This window comes from Labrus bergylta, chromosome 12 (assembly GCF_963930695.1).
Source record: "Labrus bergylta chromosome 12, fLabBer1.1, whole genome shotgun sequence".
Lineage (NCBI taxonomy): Eukaryota > Metazoa > Chordata > Actinopteri > Labriformes > Labridae > Labrus > Labrus bergylta.
In genome coordinates, this window is record NC_089206.1 from 22,181,895 (window position 1) to 22,197,106 (window position 15,212).

The 15,212-nt window shown below is 43.2% G+C and overlaps 1 protein-coding gene across 3 annotated transcripts in view; it reads left to right on the forward strand.

Annotated features, from left to right (window-relative positions):
* Positions 1-2,405: 2,405 nt before the first annotated feature.
* The window catches only part of LOC109981534 (plexin-B1-like), a 67,246-nt gene continuing 54,439 nt past the window's right edge, over positions 2,406-15,212 (forward strand). For all 3 annotated transcript variants that reach the window (XM_065961421.1, XM_065961424.1, XM_065961423.1), the window contains exon 1: positions 2,406-2,716. The gene's annotated coding sequence lies outside the window, so the exon portion shown is untranslated. The remainder of the gene's footprint in view (positions 2,717-15,212) is intronic.

The window sequence follows — 15,212 nt, forward strand, 5'->3', positions numbered from 1 at the left end:
GCGACGCAGGGAAACGCCCCCCCCCACGTCCACCTCCTCCTCCTCCTCCTCCTTTACCGCCACCTCCTCTCCCGAGCAGAGTTGTTAATAAAAGCTGTCAATCTCATGTGGACAACTTTTTGGTCTTTTGATTGTTTCATCAGTCAACCGTCACCTCGGAAATCTCTGTCCTAATTTTGTTCAATATTCGCAGACACAACACACAATAACACACTCAGATAGCCTATTTTCAACATTATAATTAAAGGAGATATATGATGACAAATCCTCTCTTACAGTGTTTTTGAACATATATTTGGATAACCTGAGTGTCTACTGACCCGCAAAATGTGAAATAAACCCATCCAGTCCTTTGTTTGTGGTCTGCATAAGTCTTAAAACACAGAGAAAAATGCTCTGTTTCAAATGTGCTTTCATTGTGATGTCACAGTGGGATTCTTGTAAAAAATAAAAATAAAAATCTCCTCCCCTCCCCTGATATCTCCATCCATGGACTTCACCCCCAGACTAGAACAAAACTTCTGCGCAGGTTATTCTCGCTACAGAGGAGTGATGTCTACTGGGAAAACTCAGGGGGGGGGGACTCATTGAATTTAAAGAGACACACACACCAAAACGGAGCGTTCTGAGAGAGCTTGTTTATACAGGGTCACAAATCTCTTCTGGTGCTTTATTCATGTTATATTTTGACCAAAGCACAGCACAAATGTTTCATTTAGACCACAGGGGGACTGTTTGAAAAGGTGGAGAAGGGGGATGATATGTCCTCTTTAAATAGCAGAACAGATCAGTGTCCAACTCTGCACACCACTGTTAAGCTTTTATTGTTGTGATTTTTATTGTTCTTCCTATTTATATATTGAAAATAATACTGATGTGAACTGTGGATATAAATACATAGTTTACAGTTCACAATTTATTTTGTTCATGTCAGATTATTCATATCTTAATGGTGATGAATGCTGGTTGGAGGGGCCCTCAGGGAGTTTTTACCCAGGGCCACAACAGACTCTAGATTGCTTCTGGCTATAAAACCGCTTTTTGCTTGACTTATTCTTTGAATCTTTAATAAGGCATGTTCAGCAAGTTAAGGCCTTGCAGCTAAAATAAGTCCCCCCTTTGGACCAGCAGAGGGCAGTCACACGTCAGTCTGGCAGGTCCAGACAAGGAGGAGACTCCTGAAGGCATTGTTCATTTTCATCTCGAAGGATTTCAAGGCTGGAGTTCAAATAAGAAATGTTTTTGTCACGGTTTGCATCAACAAAATATAAAACAAAGATGTTCAAAGCAGACAGACTATAAAACATGGACCATGAAGCCACAGCAAGCGGTGAAATCCTGAAGATCAGAGATTCTGTAAAAACCGTCAGAAGAAGTCTACAAACATGTTTCACTGTGTTGACTGATTTGAAAAGCACCTCACAATGTGAACTGGACCACTTTTAACCGCGTTCAGGTGCCTCTGTTATCTATATGGTCTTGTCTAAACCGGTCACACTGAAGAGCGTCAGCCCGGTGTGAAGCCAGCGCAGGTAAGCGCAACGTTTCTGGGTGGTATTTTCAAAATAAAACCACTTATGGCCCAATTTAAGTAAGTAAGAAAATACAAGAATTAAATAGTAAGTAGGTCAGATAAACATATAATTAAGAAAATAATTAAGTAAGAAAACCCTAGTTAAGATGGAAAAAAATATGTATTTCTGTGCCTTTGTGTTCAAATCTTGAGAGCAATTAATGTTCAGTAGTAAACCTAGAAAATCCTATTAGAAGAAGAATTTGTTATTTTGGTATCAGCTATTTATTTTTGAATGTGTATGCATTTTTTTTATGTTACCACTGTTTGGAATAATTTATTATATTTTTTCTACTTATGGGAGACATTTTTGTTCTTGTGTAAACAATTTAAATAACTAGATTCAGAGAAATGAATAAATGTTGAATCTATAGAGGTGCTGGTCTAACTTTTATTTTGGCATTATATATTAATCTACTGAAAAACTTTAAAGATTTATTTGCCTTTATGTAGAGACAGGACAGTGGATAGAATCAGAAATCAGGGAGAGAGTTAGGCTGGAAATGAACCACAGGTAGGATTCAAACCTGGGCCATCCGCTTAGAGGATAACAGCCTCCATACATGGGGCGTGCACAGTAAACACTACGCTACCAGCGCTCCCGAGTGGACACATTTTAATCACAGCACACATGGGTCTGCTATGAAAGTCACATCTTTTTTTTTTTTCAAAACACTTTGGTGCCACTCATAATTTCCAACAGCCTTTTTCAGGTGTGACAGTTTTAGGGACTTTATTTTGAAGACTATAACATCCCACTTCCCGTCCCGCTCTGCGTCATTGTGCGTAGCTTGTCTCGTCTGTTGTGTCCGCTGCTCTTACTGTTGTTGAATCCTGTCAGATGTGCGGAGCTGACCGTCCTGACTCACACCTCCGACTGTCTGTGGATCCGAGGGGAACACCTTTACGCGCTCTGTCCCGATCCGGTGTTTGTTTTTTCCCCCTCCCTCTTAAAACAGAAACTTTACCGAAAGTCTCGAGCGGTTTTTTTTTTGGAGGAAAACTTAACAGTGACGTGAAGTGGAGCTGCTGGACCTCATCACACTTAGGCTACTTGTTCTGCTTGTTCGCGTGGATGTGACTTAGGCTCTGTTCCACGCGACACCATGCTCGGCTGATTCACACACCTCACCGGACAAACAGGTGAGTTCGAGGCTATACCGCTTATAAGACGTATGGACAAACAGCTGGATGTGTGCATGTGGGGCTTCTCCATTTAAACATGAGAACAGTACAGTTAAACAAACACACACTCAGAACACTGGACTGTAGGCCACACACACACACACACACACACGCACACGCACACGCACACGCACACACACACACACACACACACACACACACACACACACACACACACACACACACACACACACACACACACCAAGCATTCACTCTTTTGTCAGCTGATGCAGGAATGTGTGTGAGCCAAATGTCAAATGCCTTGTTCACCTGCTAGCTCTCTCTCTTCTGCACACATCTACTGCCTCATTTAGACAACTGAAATGATTCGCTTTGACAAAGTTCCCTGAACCTGTCAAAAAGTTAAATGGCTTTTTAGATGTGTGGTTTGTTTTCAGCAGTTTGTGTCATTGTGAGGGGGGGATGGAGAATGTTTGTTTACTCAAAAATAAGGAGAATGACATCCTCACTTTAAAACACGACGATGACGGTCTGTTTTTATTTATTTTCTAGACATGTCATGTCAAGGCAAGGCATCAATACCAGTGTAGCCTCTCCCTAGTCTCCCCCAGAGTTTGCAGACAGAGGGTCCAGCTTATAACAATATCCATTACTTTGGGTTTTTCTTTTTAAACCGTTGTGCTTATAAAATGTCCACAAAAGAAATGCCTCCAGCTCAAAGGGACGCTTTCTTCCCCCATTCCTTTGTCCAACCAACAGTCCAAACCCTCACAGATCTGAAAATGTATGTCATAACAGACAAAGAAAGGAACAAAAATCCTCTCATATGGGAGGCCGGAACCAGCAAGAAGAAGAAATGTCTGGAACAATTACTCAAGTAACAGTATAACGGTGTATTGGTTTGATTTGTCAAATAGACGGGCGGTGTTTAGGGTGAGTCATGTGCTGGGATTTCAGTCGTTCTGAGACCAGGAGAGGTTGATCGTCCTCAGTCAGTGTGCTGCACCTGATGGGCTCGCTGAAAGCTCCTCAGTGTGGTGTGTGTGTTCCCAAGTTTTTTGTGAAAATTGGAAATTCACCTCAACAGTAGTTGGGTTTTAACTTCCAAACTAAGAGACAGCTTAATATAAAAATCGAATTTTCTGTGCAAACATAATTTTTCCACCAAAAACGTTTAAGAATTCTTTGTTTCTTATTGTTCAGCAGTATCTTAAGAAAGCCTCTTTGCGAGCATATATGAGAAAGCTCAAATATAATGAGTCAAGAACATTTTTGTCAGGATTCTCGAGGTTAAAGCCCAGCTCTGAACCTTCTTTCTTTCTTTCTTGGAGTCCCAGCATCCGCACATTTTTTGAATAGCCGGCCATCTGCTTGCTGAGGGTCTGCGCTCCAAAAGCCCAATATCACGTTACCCACACTTGACTATGTGGGGGGTGAATGAAAGTGTGTGTGTGGTTATGGCATTATCAGAGACTGGAGTGTGTGTAGGGGAGTCTGATTGTTCACTAACTTCAGGCTGTAATTTGATACTTCGGCCTTGTGGGCTGAGATAACTAAGAGGAAGACGCTCTCCACTCACAAAAATATCCCAATTAAAAATCATGAAATATGTCAAAAAGGATATTCCATCACATCCTGCAGCTTCCCTAAAACTTCAGAGTGAGAACACAGACCTCCGCCTACAAGGCCAATAGTTCAGTCCTCTATGATCTGCAAGTTTGTTAAATCCATCAGAACACTGCAGGGCTGCCAGGGGAAGGCCTGATCTCCAGTGCTCAGTCATTACATTTTGAATGTTTGAACTTCGATTAAAAAATGGCAGCCCTAGTGCCCACTTTCTTCTGATTGGCCAGCTCTCTGGAAGTTTTCTGGGTTGCAGAACGCAGCAGGGCTACCAGGGGAGGGCTGATCTCCAGTGAAGAGAGAACAGAATCTATGTAAGAGGTTTCACCAGCTTACAGAGAGGCTTGAAGCCGTCTCTTGATATTCTTAGTTTCACATCACGAGATTTGCAGAACAAGCCGTTTGGCGCCCTCTGGAAACAGATTTGAACACTATTTCAAAAATCCTTTTATTTTGAAAATAAATGTGCAGAACACAGAATTCCTCATGATAGGAGGCGAGGTGGAAGTAGAACACACACACTCAAACGCACAGGACTGAACATTTACTGCTGTAGAAGAAGCTGGAGAATAAATGAGCTAATGGGAGCTATATGCGATGCAATCCCATCTTTTATTTTTCTGAAAACATCGTAGAGCATTTATTCTGTTTCAGGCTGACACATAATGATAATCTGTCCGCACTCAAAGTCCTGCTGAATATTGCAGGACTGATGCCATTTCTCTTCTTCTGGGGAGCTTTTTGAAAATGAGTCTGTGGGTTGATTATTCTCATTAGGTGGCAGACAGGAAGTGGTTGGGTTACCATCCGGACCTCAAACCTCTCAGACACACAGAGGGACGGGTCGAAGGCCACTTCAGCTGCAGCTGGCCATTGAAAAGCGATGCTCCGCAGCTGAAGCCACCGTTTTCCAGCATGTCCTTCTATAAACCATAAAAGTAAGACTGCTGGGCTTGTACGCGGCAAGGACGGGGTGGTTATGATTTATGGGTGTCAAGTGTCGGGCACACTGTAGGTTAAGTAGTTTGCCTTTCAACAGCGTGAGAACTGGAAATAAGAGAGAAGAATAAAGACAGAGGAGCGCTAATGCTTTAGAAATGAGACGCTCCTCAGCAGCATCTGTTCACCTCAGGTGTCACATACTGTGGCAGAGTGTTACAGATATTTTAAGTCCTTACAAGCATTCAGTCATCTGGGTGGTGTACGTCAGAATAAGAGGAAAGAAATAAGGGATGGGAAAGGATGACCTAGGGCTGGGCGATATGGAAATCAAGAAGAAATCATATTGAACATTATGAAGTTTAAATAGCATCATGATAGCGACTTCAGATTAAAGGAGATCTATTCTGCTGACCCATAGGTCTATTTAAATAGATAAGGTTAATGTTACCATGTTGGATGTCCATACTAAACCTTGGAGGAGTTTTTTTTTCAACACAAGATATACAGTCGTTGGAGTAATCCCAGGACGTGGTTTCCTGCTGCTCTGAACGAGACGTGACATGAACTTGGCGAGACTTGGCCAGAAACTGACGTCGTTAGCATTGAGCAAAGCTGTAGGACATGCCCACCCGGCAGCTCACTTGAATTTCCCTGCGACTCCAAACGAGAGCAGGTCAATCGATGGAAATTTGGCAAATTTGGAGGCGGGCCTTAAAGAGACGGCAGCTGAAATGAACCGTTTCAGGCAGAGACTGAAATGAGGGATTGAATTGCCAGCTGAGATTTAAGCAGAGACCTTCTTTTCATCTAAACAAACCTATGTAGATATCCCAGCATTGCATTGTGCTGGCTTCACATACAAACAGGAAGCAGCAACATCTGTCAGGCTTTTCAAATTAAAAGAAGTGTACGAATTGTACTTTTGATCACACAGAAGGAGCTGTTCTCATCTGAAAGTTGTCATGGAGACGATTTGTGGACACTTCTCACAGTTCAGTCTGAACGTCTTCAAAGTGAGACTGTGCAAGCTGAGAGTCTTTAAAATGCCAAACACACTTCTTGATCTGTGATGTGGACCAGCGCCTTCAGTCCAATATACAATACGTAAATTATGCCAATATCGGACCCCGATACCCATGTAAGATCGGATCGGTCCCATCTCCAAATCCAACCAGAAGCTACTGTCTCTTTAAGACTGAGTCAGGTTTGAGATCTTGATATTTAGCAGCTGAATCTCTTTTAAGGACTTTGTCTTGAAGAGTCTGACCATGTTCATAGGTGTGTGTGTGAGAGAGGCAGACTATGCAGGGTCAGATTGTGATGATAGAAGTATTTAGGGCGTTCCCCATATCGCTCACTGCAACAGCTGGTGGTCCCTCATGCTGCATTCTTCAGAGAGTGAGTGTGTGTGTGTGTGTGTGTGTGTGTTTGTGTGTGTGTGTGTGTGATTGAACACTTGGTGGGGCTCCACTGTGGCCACAGGCGTCTGTAAGAAGATGAGGAGAATGAGCAGCATTGTCTGCGTCACATATCACCCTCCTCTGTGTACCTCTCTGTCTAATGTCAAACCTTATTTATAATTTTTTTTTACATGCACAGTTGAAATGCTTCACACATGTTGACCCCGGTTCAGATATGTGCCTCTCGATTGGATTCGAGTCCTTTACAATCCCAGTGGGGAGTTCGGCTGACGGGCAGCCTAATAAAAACTTCTTTTGATTAGCAGCGAGCATCTATCCACTGCACTTAAACGTAAATCCTCTCCATCCTATCATCCTGTTAAGTATATACTCTGTTGAAGGGGTAGAGGATGAGGAGACCGTTGTCATGGAAACAAACAGATGGATTTTATTGCCGTTATTTGATAGGACCGCGGATAGAGTAGGAAGCCACGGACAGCGAGTGGGGAATGAACGCCGCATGTCGGTTTTTTAACCCGGGACGCCCCGCTTGGAGGATGATAGCCTCCACACATGGGGCGTGACCTAACCGCTATAGGCCATCGGCGCCCCCTTTACGCATTAATTTAAAAGTCCTAAAGATTGCTTGCAGGTAGAAGAGGAGTTTGAACCTAGAACAGAAAGGTTGTCATTTAAAAAATAAATGACAGAGGAATCATTTAATTACATCAGAAAGATTAGTCCCCGCTCTGATGTCAAAAGGAAGAATCTCGTTCATGGAAATAGTCAAGATTAACCCTTGCTGGTGTAATCCCTTTTTAAAATCTAATCTTCTTATATTGGCCCAGAGGAAGGCCTGCAGCATTAAACCCAGAGAGGGTGTGTTTTTTTTTTGTTTTTTTTGTGATTGTTCTGAAGCAGCCCTCTCAGCCATGCGGGACACTTGTGTTAGTGCCATGCCACCAGCACTTGGCCTCAGTCACAGATCCGGTCCTCTTACCCAGCTCCCTGGAGACCCTGAGCCCAGCCTCCAGACAAAAACCTTAAACCCCCCCCAGCTGCCCTTTCCCATATCGCTGCCACAGGCACTGTCCACATGAGGTTCAGAAGATGGTCAGATTTTAGCTTCAGTGAAACAGGGTAATTCACTGCAACATAGAACTGGAGTATAAAGTTGATCTTGTTCATTTTGAGGCTGCAATGTTTCATTAGATATGTTTGGCTCTGGTTTCTGGTTGTAGCTTGAGCAGCATTATTGCATCACATCGAGGATGCTTCAGTTGTTGCATGCTCAAAGCGATGGCTGAATGCAGTCAGCCAGAAGGCAACCCATGAAATCATCAGCCAGACTTAAAATGTAGCTTTCCATTAATCCCTGTAAACATAATCTGCATGTGAGTACAGCTATACATCCGGTCGTCCCTAAACTCCGAATCCACTCTGCTGTCTCTAGTTGTTATTTGGATTGTTGGATGTGGACGGAAGAGGAAGAACATTGAATCGCGCATCATATCTTTTTCTCATATTTTGCAGATCAACGTCAGACTTGCACTTGATACACTGGTGACCTTGACCTGAGTGATTGTGATGATTTGTTGGGTGATAACAAAATGACCAACACTTCTCTCTATGTTGAAGCCCTTCATGCCACGACTGCTGAACAGTTACATATGTTGGCCCAGTTGCCAGAAACATAAACCCTGTCCCCTCCTCACTGTTGCCCTGACACCCAGACGCAGCCCCCCTGGACAGTTGCCTTTGGACCCTGAAGAGTTATGCGAGCGATCTGCCCAACTCACAGGTGGAGCATTCCCCTTCTTGAAGAAATGCATCCACATGTGTCTGCGGTTCTCTCTGCTATGGGCCATGGACTGGGACGTTATGACAACTGTCTTAAATACCCTGAAACATAATCCTGAAGTGACTTTCCCACTGACTATATTTATTTACATTTCTTCCCTGTTGGCTTTCAGGTATCAGACTTGAATTAATTACTTCTGCAACAAAGACTGGGAATCAGCCGTGGTCAATAAGACATCAATATCATTTGCGCAATTGTCAAGATAACAGTCTGGGAATTGATTGATTAAACAAACGCAACTCAAATGCTCTACTTGTCCGCCAATCGAGCTAAGGGGTTTAGAATTTACTTGTTTATGCTCAGAGGAAACTGCTAAGTCAGCTTTTCTCTTCTTCTTGTCTGCAGGAGCTCACTTGTAGTACAGAGGGTTAATCTGATCCTCAGGTTTATCAGCATGGAGTGAAGGGGATTGTCAGGGTGTCAGTTTAGATCCCCATAGATTGGACGGGTTAAATCCCCTCAGGCTACTCAAGAGATGAGATGGACTGAAAGGAATCCTTATCTGCAGGGCCACATCTGTCCAGGACTGTTGATTAGCCCATCGATTATTTCCAAACCATGGTGTTCTGCGTTTACTTTTGTTTGATTTAAAGGAAGAATGGGCGACATTTTACACATAAATATATCATGAATAAAGTCTATCCTGTGTAAATGTGTCTCTGAGTCATGACTGTCTACAATGAGTAAGAAACTTGAGTCTCGCTGGCTGTGTTGTTGTCAGAGCCGTGTTTACATGGACGGGACGGCCGTCTCCTCCCCTTGTGTATAAAAGCTGTTTTAGTCAAGGACTAGAGAAAAGTAGAACATACTCACTGATTATTTGGATGTCAAATAAGTGTTTTTGGATCACGTTCATTCCGTGTTAGCTACGAGCTAACTAGCTAGTGCTACCATTAGCATGCTAACACAACAATGCAGCTTGAGGCAAGGACAATTTTGTCCCCTGCTTGTGCTTAATGGTGTTGTTTAATTATGGTGCGTTCTCATTGATAACTCCTTCGTGCGAATGCGAGTAGAGAGGGGTTGGAGGTGTGTCTCTGGAGAGAGCGGAGGCTTCAGTATGGAGGAGGTGTGGCCACACAGAAGTTTGTTTTGGTTTCATGCTGGTGCTCAAGGGGGACACTGGATCAAAAAGTCGCACATTCTTTCTTTAAGCACAAATTGTGATCAATTTAGAAAAATCCATATTTTTGCTGTTGGCTTAGTGAACGATATGCAGTGATTTGTTTTAATTTCTTCTTGTGCTGAAAAAACCTTTAACCAATGTACCTCCAGGTCTATGACATGCACTACAAGACTCAGTGACGACTTCTATAACACGATGTCATTGATTGAATTTACTTTGCTCATTTCCAATCAGAAGTTTTCTTCTTCATGCATCATGCTGGAAAAAGCTCACTTCAACGTTTTGATGTTGGGATGTCGGTGGAAGTCAAATCCTCTCAAGCCCCCCCCCGCTGATTAATGAAAAGCTGAGTGAAAGTAATAAGGTTGAAGATTAAACCGTAATACCACCCAGGCATGTTTGCCAGCCTCCCAGTATGAAGTCCGCTCGCTGTCCGCAGCAGATAAAGCCACTGGCTGGTTTAAAAGCATTACAAGTGAACCAACATCTGGGTTCTTTTTGTTAGGTCATTGGATGCCTATGAACTGCATTGGGCCTATCAAACTACTGGATGAAAGAACCAACATAAATCATTAACATATCTCATGAACAAACATCTTTAGAGTACCTCGAAATAAAACACTGATATTGCTCATGGCAAAAACAAATCTCCTGTTTTCAGTCTAACGTTAAACAACTTCAACAACCTTCTGCTGGTCTGTTTGAGGTCGTTATAAGCTTGGTGACAAAGTGACTACCCACAGGATGAGCTGTTGAAGTACTGAAGCACCTGAGCAAAACATTGACAGGTCAGTCAGTAACGCTACCTCCAGAGGCGCTGCATGGGAACAGGCAAGGCAGGCAACTGCTTGGCGCCCCCTACTGGTCTAGAGCCCCAAAGCGGCGCAAAAAATGTGAATCTTTTGCAATGATGGTTGGAAACCTCCCTAAGGGGACCCCATTTGACAGCATCCACTCTTGCTGCCCTGCTGAATGCTGGAAAATAGAGTCTAGGGCCCCAACAGACTCTAGAATCCCCACTGCCTACATCACTGTGAGCACCGTGCATCGGTGTGTCTGCGTACAGCTCAATCCGCCTACAAACTCTAGTTGGCAGTCTTTTTATAAAGCGTGCTGTGTAAGATGCTTTATTTCCAAGTGAAGCTGCTAACGCTGGTCCTCCCACTTACTGTTAAACAGCAGCTCGACAGGAAATGCTGATCTCACCCTGTGTGAGATTCATCCGGAAGGTCGGTATCGAACCTGAAAAGTGGCTTTAAATTACTCCGTTCACCGGCTGGCAGGAACTGACAGATATATGCCTTTTGTGACAGACTATACCGAGCCCTCGAGAGTGGCTGCTCGCTCACTGTTTTATAGGACGAGGATAGGAGCAGAGATGCAAACGGCTCCGTGCTCAACGGTATAATTTATTAACCTTGGCTCGTGGGCAGAGTTGAACAGAAACCTCTGATTTCTGTGTGTTTGCTCCGAATGCAGCAGCTGCAGCAGAAAGAAGAGGAAATCATTTAGATTGTTTGACCGGTTTGACCACGACGTCCAACAGTCTGCCTCCTTTCTGTAATTCAGACTGAAAACAAGGCTGCTTATTATAATGAAGCCATGATTATTGACATCAGTAACCCAGAAGCCCAGTGGAAATGCTTTTCAAGCTGGATTTGTTCATCTCTCCACTGAAGGAAAGGGCGGTAGTTAAAGGCTGGCCATTTACAGTACAAGCCTTTCTAAATGGTTTTCTCAAAATAATAAGTAAAGATGTTTTTATGCAGCTTCTTGAGACTAATGGACATAAACAACAAAGTTTCTTGTTGAGATGTACCAACTATAAATAGTAAATCTCATTTCAAGACAATAACCTAAGTGTTACATTTATGCAAAATACTCTTTACCATGTTGTTCTACAAACCTCCCAATGATGAGAAAAGTCCATCCTCTCCGTCTTTTGCCTGCTCCATTTTTCAGAAAATGTGTGCTCAAACAGGCCGTTTGGAGATTTTCCCTTCATGACATCACAAAGGGCAGTAACCCCTCCCCCAGGTGGGTGACACTCCCACAGCTAGGTGTTTGTTCTGCCCTCTGAGTCTTCCTTCTCACCATAAACAATAGGACATGGAGCGAGAAAGCACAGACTACACCCGAGCCCTTCCAGAGAGGGGGCGTGGTCAGACACAGCTCATTTACATATTTAAAGGTACAGACACAGAAACAGCCTTTTCTGAGCAGGGCTGAAATAGGGGGGTTTATTGGCATGATCAAATACAGGGTTGATCATGAGACTTAGTGAAACTTGTTAGAGGAGGAGAATATGTGACCTTTTAATTATGCCTGACCCAATGGCAGATTTAGTTTTTGGACTGATTATTAACATCGGTATCAGCCGATGTCGATACTGATTTCAAGAAATGCATGCCTTGTTTTCTGCCTTTTTGGACTTGTCAGCTGAAGAAGAAGAAATTGGACAAATAAACTTGGTGTATGAGTTGAATGGGTCTTTATCTCTGGAGCTACAGACTTAATTTGCTTGAAGACAGCAGACATCTTGTTTCCTGTTTCAAGAAAATGAGCCATTAATGCACATAGAACTGCACATAGAGTTAGTTTGTATTGCCCCAGAGGGAGGTTTATTTCCCTTCTCTGAGGTTTTCTTTATTTCTCCTCATCAAGGTGTTTATGAGCGAGTTTTTCCATTGTCACATCGATGGTTTAGGAGAGAGGGCGCTACCTTTTACAGCTTCTGATTGATATTAACAAAGACTTTGTGTGACATGAAATCTTATGCATACATTCTTACATCAATCAAAACAGTGTTAGCTGGCGGTTGGGATGGAGCAGGAGGAGGGGTCGAGCAGTCTGGAGGGGGGGGGGGGGGGGGGGGGGGGGGGCTAACCAAACAGAGTACAGTGTGTGTGTGGATGTAGACAGGGAGGATCGAGTTTCAGTGGTTACAGCACAGCTGACCACACAGTGAGAGAACAGGAGGAACAGACACAAACACATTAACCACATCATTACAGTTCTGAGTGTGCGACAGCTTCGTGTTGTGTGTCCTGGTGTCACTCACATCGGGTCGTTCCCTTTCACAGTCACAGTTCAACATCACCTGAAGGCATCACCTGAAGGCTGCTGGGAAAAATAACAGATTTCTCTGCTCTCTGAAGGAAATGAAACAGAATTCAGGAAGCCCTCTGGAATGCAAGTGAAACCTTTTTTTTGTCAAATTATTTTCACATATTAAAAATATGATTCATATCAACACCTGCTTCAATCATATTTCTGTGAAGACGGGTATCACAGATTCATAAAATGTCTCTAAAACTGTTCTTGAGTTCATCTTGAGGCTCTCGTATCTTTTTAAGATAATAGGCCGCATACGAGATCAGCTTTTTAAACTCAAGTCAGAAGTCATATAAATTGATGTGTTTGCTTGTTTTAGTGTTGGAGCAAGTTCTGCTGAACAAACTTTAAAAGGTCTGGACCAGTTGAATAAGACCTTTTCATTGCAACACACAAACACACTTTAAAAAAACCCTATTCAGTAGCGCTCATGTCTTCTCAAAGCTACAGGCAGCAGCCAGTTAGCTTAGCTTAGTTGGACTGCAGAAACATTCATATACAAAACAAATCAGAGACTAAAAAAAGGGCTGAGAGTAAAATAAGGATGAAAAGAGGAAGCACAGTCAATCACAGATTTGCTTTAGTTTCAGGCATTAATTTAACATGCCTCTGTCCGTTTTTACGTTTCAGATGCTAATGTTTTCCACAGTTTAGTTTCTCTTGGGTCGGCTACACATTAAACAGTTTCACTTTTTGTGTTTTGTATCGCTGCAAAACAGAATGAAAGCCAGGACAGCCAGCTGACGACGATGATCGTCCTCCATATTTGTGTTTCTTCTGAGGTCATATTTGATCACAGGAGTTTCTGTGAGCCCTCGTGTCTGCGGAGTCGCCATGTTTGTGGTCTTATAGTCTGGCTGAATAGTCCAGTGTGTGCGTTTGGAGGACGATGATGTTAAAAATCGGTTGAAGCTGCCCTTATGTCGGTGGTCTCCCACGTTTTAAAAATAAGCTGAGTATGAAAATCTGAAGCTAAATGATTGACACACACACAAACAAAATGTTAGCGAGTAAGCTGCTAACTTTTGTGACCCTTGGACAGAGCCAAGCTAGCGAAGCTGTTTCTTCCAAGTTCATTGTCATACAGACTTTGAAAGCTTCGGTTACAGACAGATGGTAGCTGCTGAAGATCTCCAGGTGTCCCCCCCTTCACATCCCACCCCCGTGTTGTTCTGGGTCAACACAAATGATACCTCCCACCAGGTTCAGCCCTAAAGCTACCCGCCAGGCTTATTATTACAACTTCACATCATGAAAGTGGCCGAGAGCAATATGAGAAACAGACCAGAAGTCATGTTGTTACTGTTTGTGAGTGTGTGTGTGTGTGTGTGTGTGTGTGTGTGTGTGTGTGTGTGTGTGAGCCCCAGATTTTCAGAGGACTCCATTAGCTGAACAGTAGTGGGATCAAGTCTGTTTGTCCAGCTGCTGAATCACCCCTACCAGGCTCTCACACACACACATGTACACACATGTACACACACATGCCTTTCCCGGCCATATTTTAGAGTTTATTTTAAAGCTTTTACTCTGCACAGAAATGATCCTTCTTTACATTTCCGACTTCTTTTCACAAAGTAGGTTATCCTCCTCCACACAGACCACGTCTTTGTGTCCCATCTAAATGGATCTTGCTCTCCCCCCTCGTCTTCCAGAGGCATGTCTCGATAGCCCATGTCAGTCTGCCTCCCTCCCCTCCCCTCCCCTCCCCTCCCTCCGTTCCTCCCTCCTGTCATTCTCTGCATCTTTTCTTTTTCTGGGGGTCCACAGTTTGACCCCAGTTGCCCTTGACACATTCATTTCTATAGCTTCAGCCAATCAATACAGGCTCCTGTGGCCCCCGTGTCAGATGTTTGGTCCACTAATTGAAACCAACAACAACCCGGGGGTGAGTGAAAATTCACATGGTGATCACCCCGGTTGTCGGCCATTGTTGAGTGCGTTGGTTTCTGAAAGATTAGCGAGAAAAATTGCACCTCTGTCATGTCAGCTGTATGACAACAAGATGAATGTGGGTTTAGAAATTTGCATACATGGATGCAAAAAAAAAAAGTAGCAGCATGCTACTTCAAGGTCGAGGCTGTTGTTCTGGTTTGACCAAAACCAACAATTCCTTAGTCCGTCTCAAAACATCCTGACTCCCCTCAATCAATTAAACTCCTACTGAAAATGTAAATCTTAAAAATTAATCTAAAATATACAGTTTAATATCTATAGTGGACTTTCCCTAAAGCAGCATGTCGCTGTAGTTTTGAGCGTACAATATTCGATAGAGAACGGTCAAATATCTCTTTTTAATCCCTTCCTAAGATTTACTTTTACCGCCATGCTTTTTCCTGATTTTGTCTCATTTTACCTGAATTTTAATTTTCACATGATGTGAGATATTAAGCATTCAGATGACTACACACTCAGATAGTTTTGCAGGAA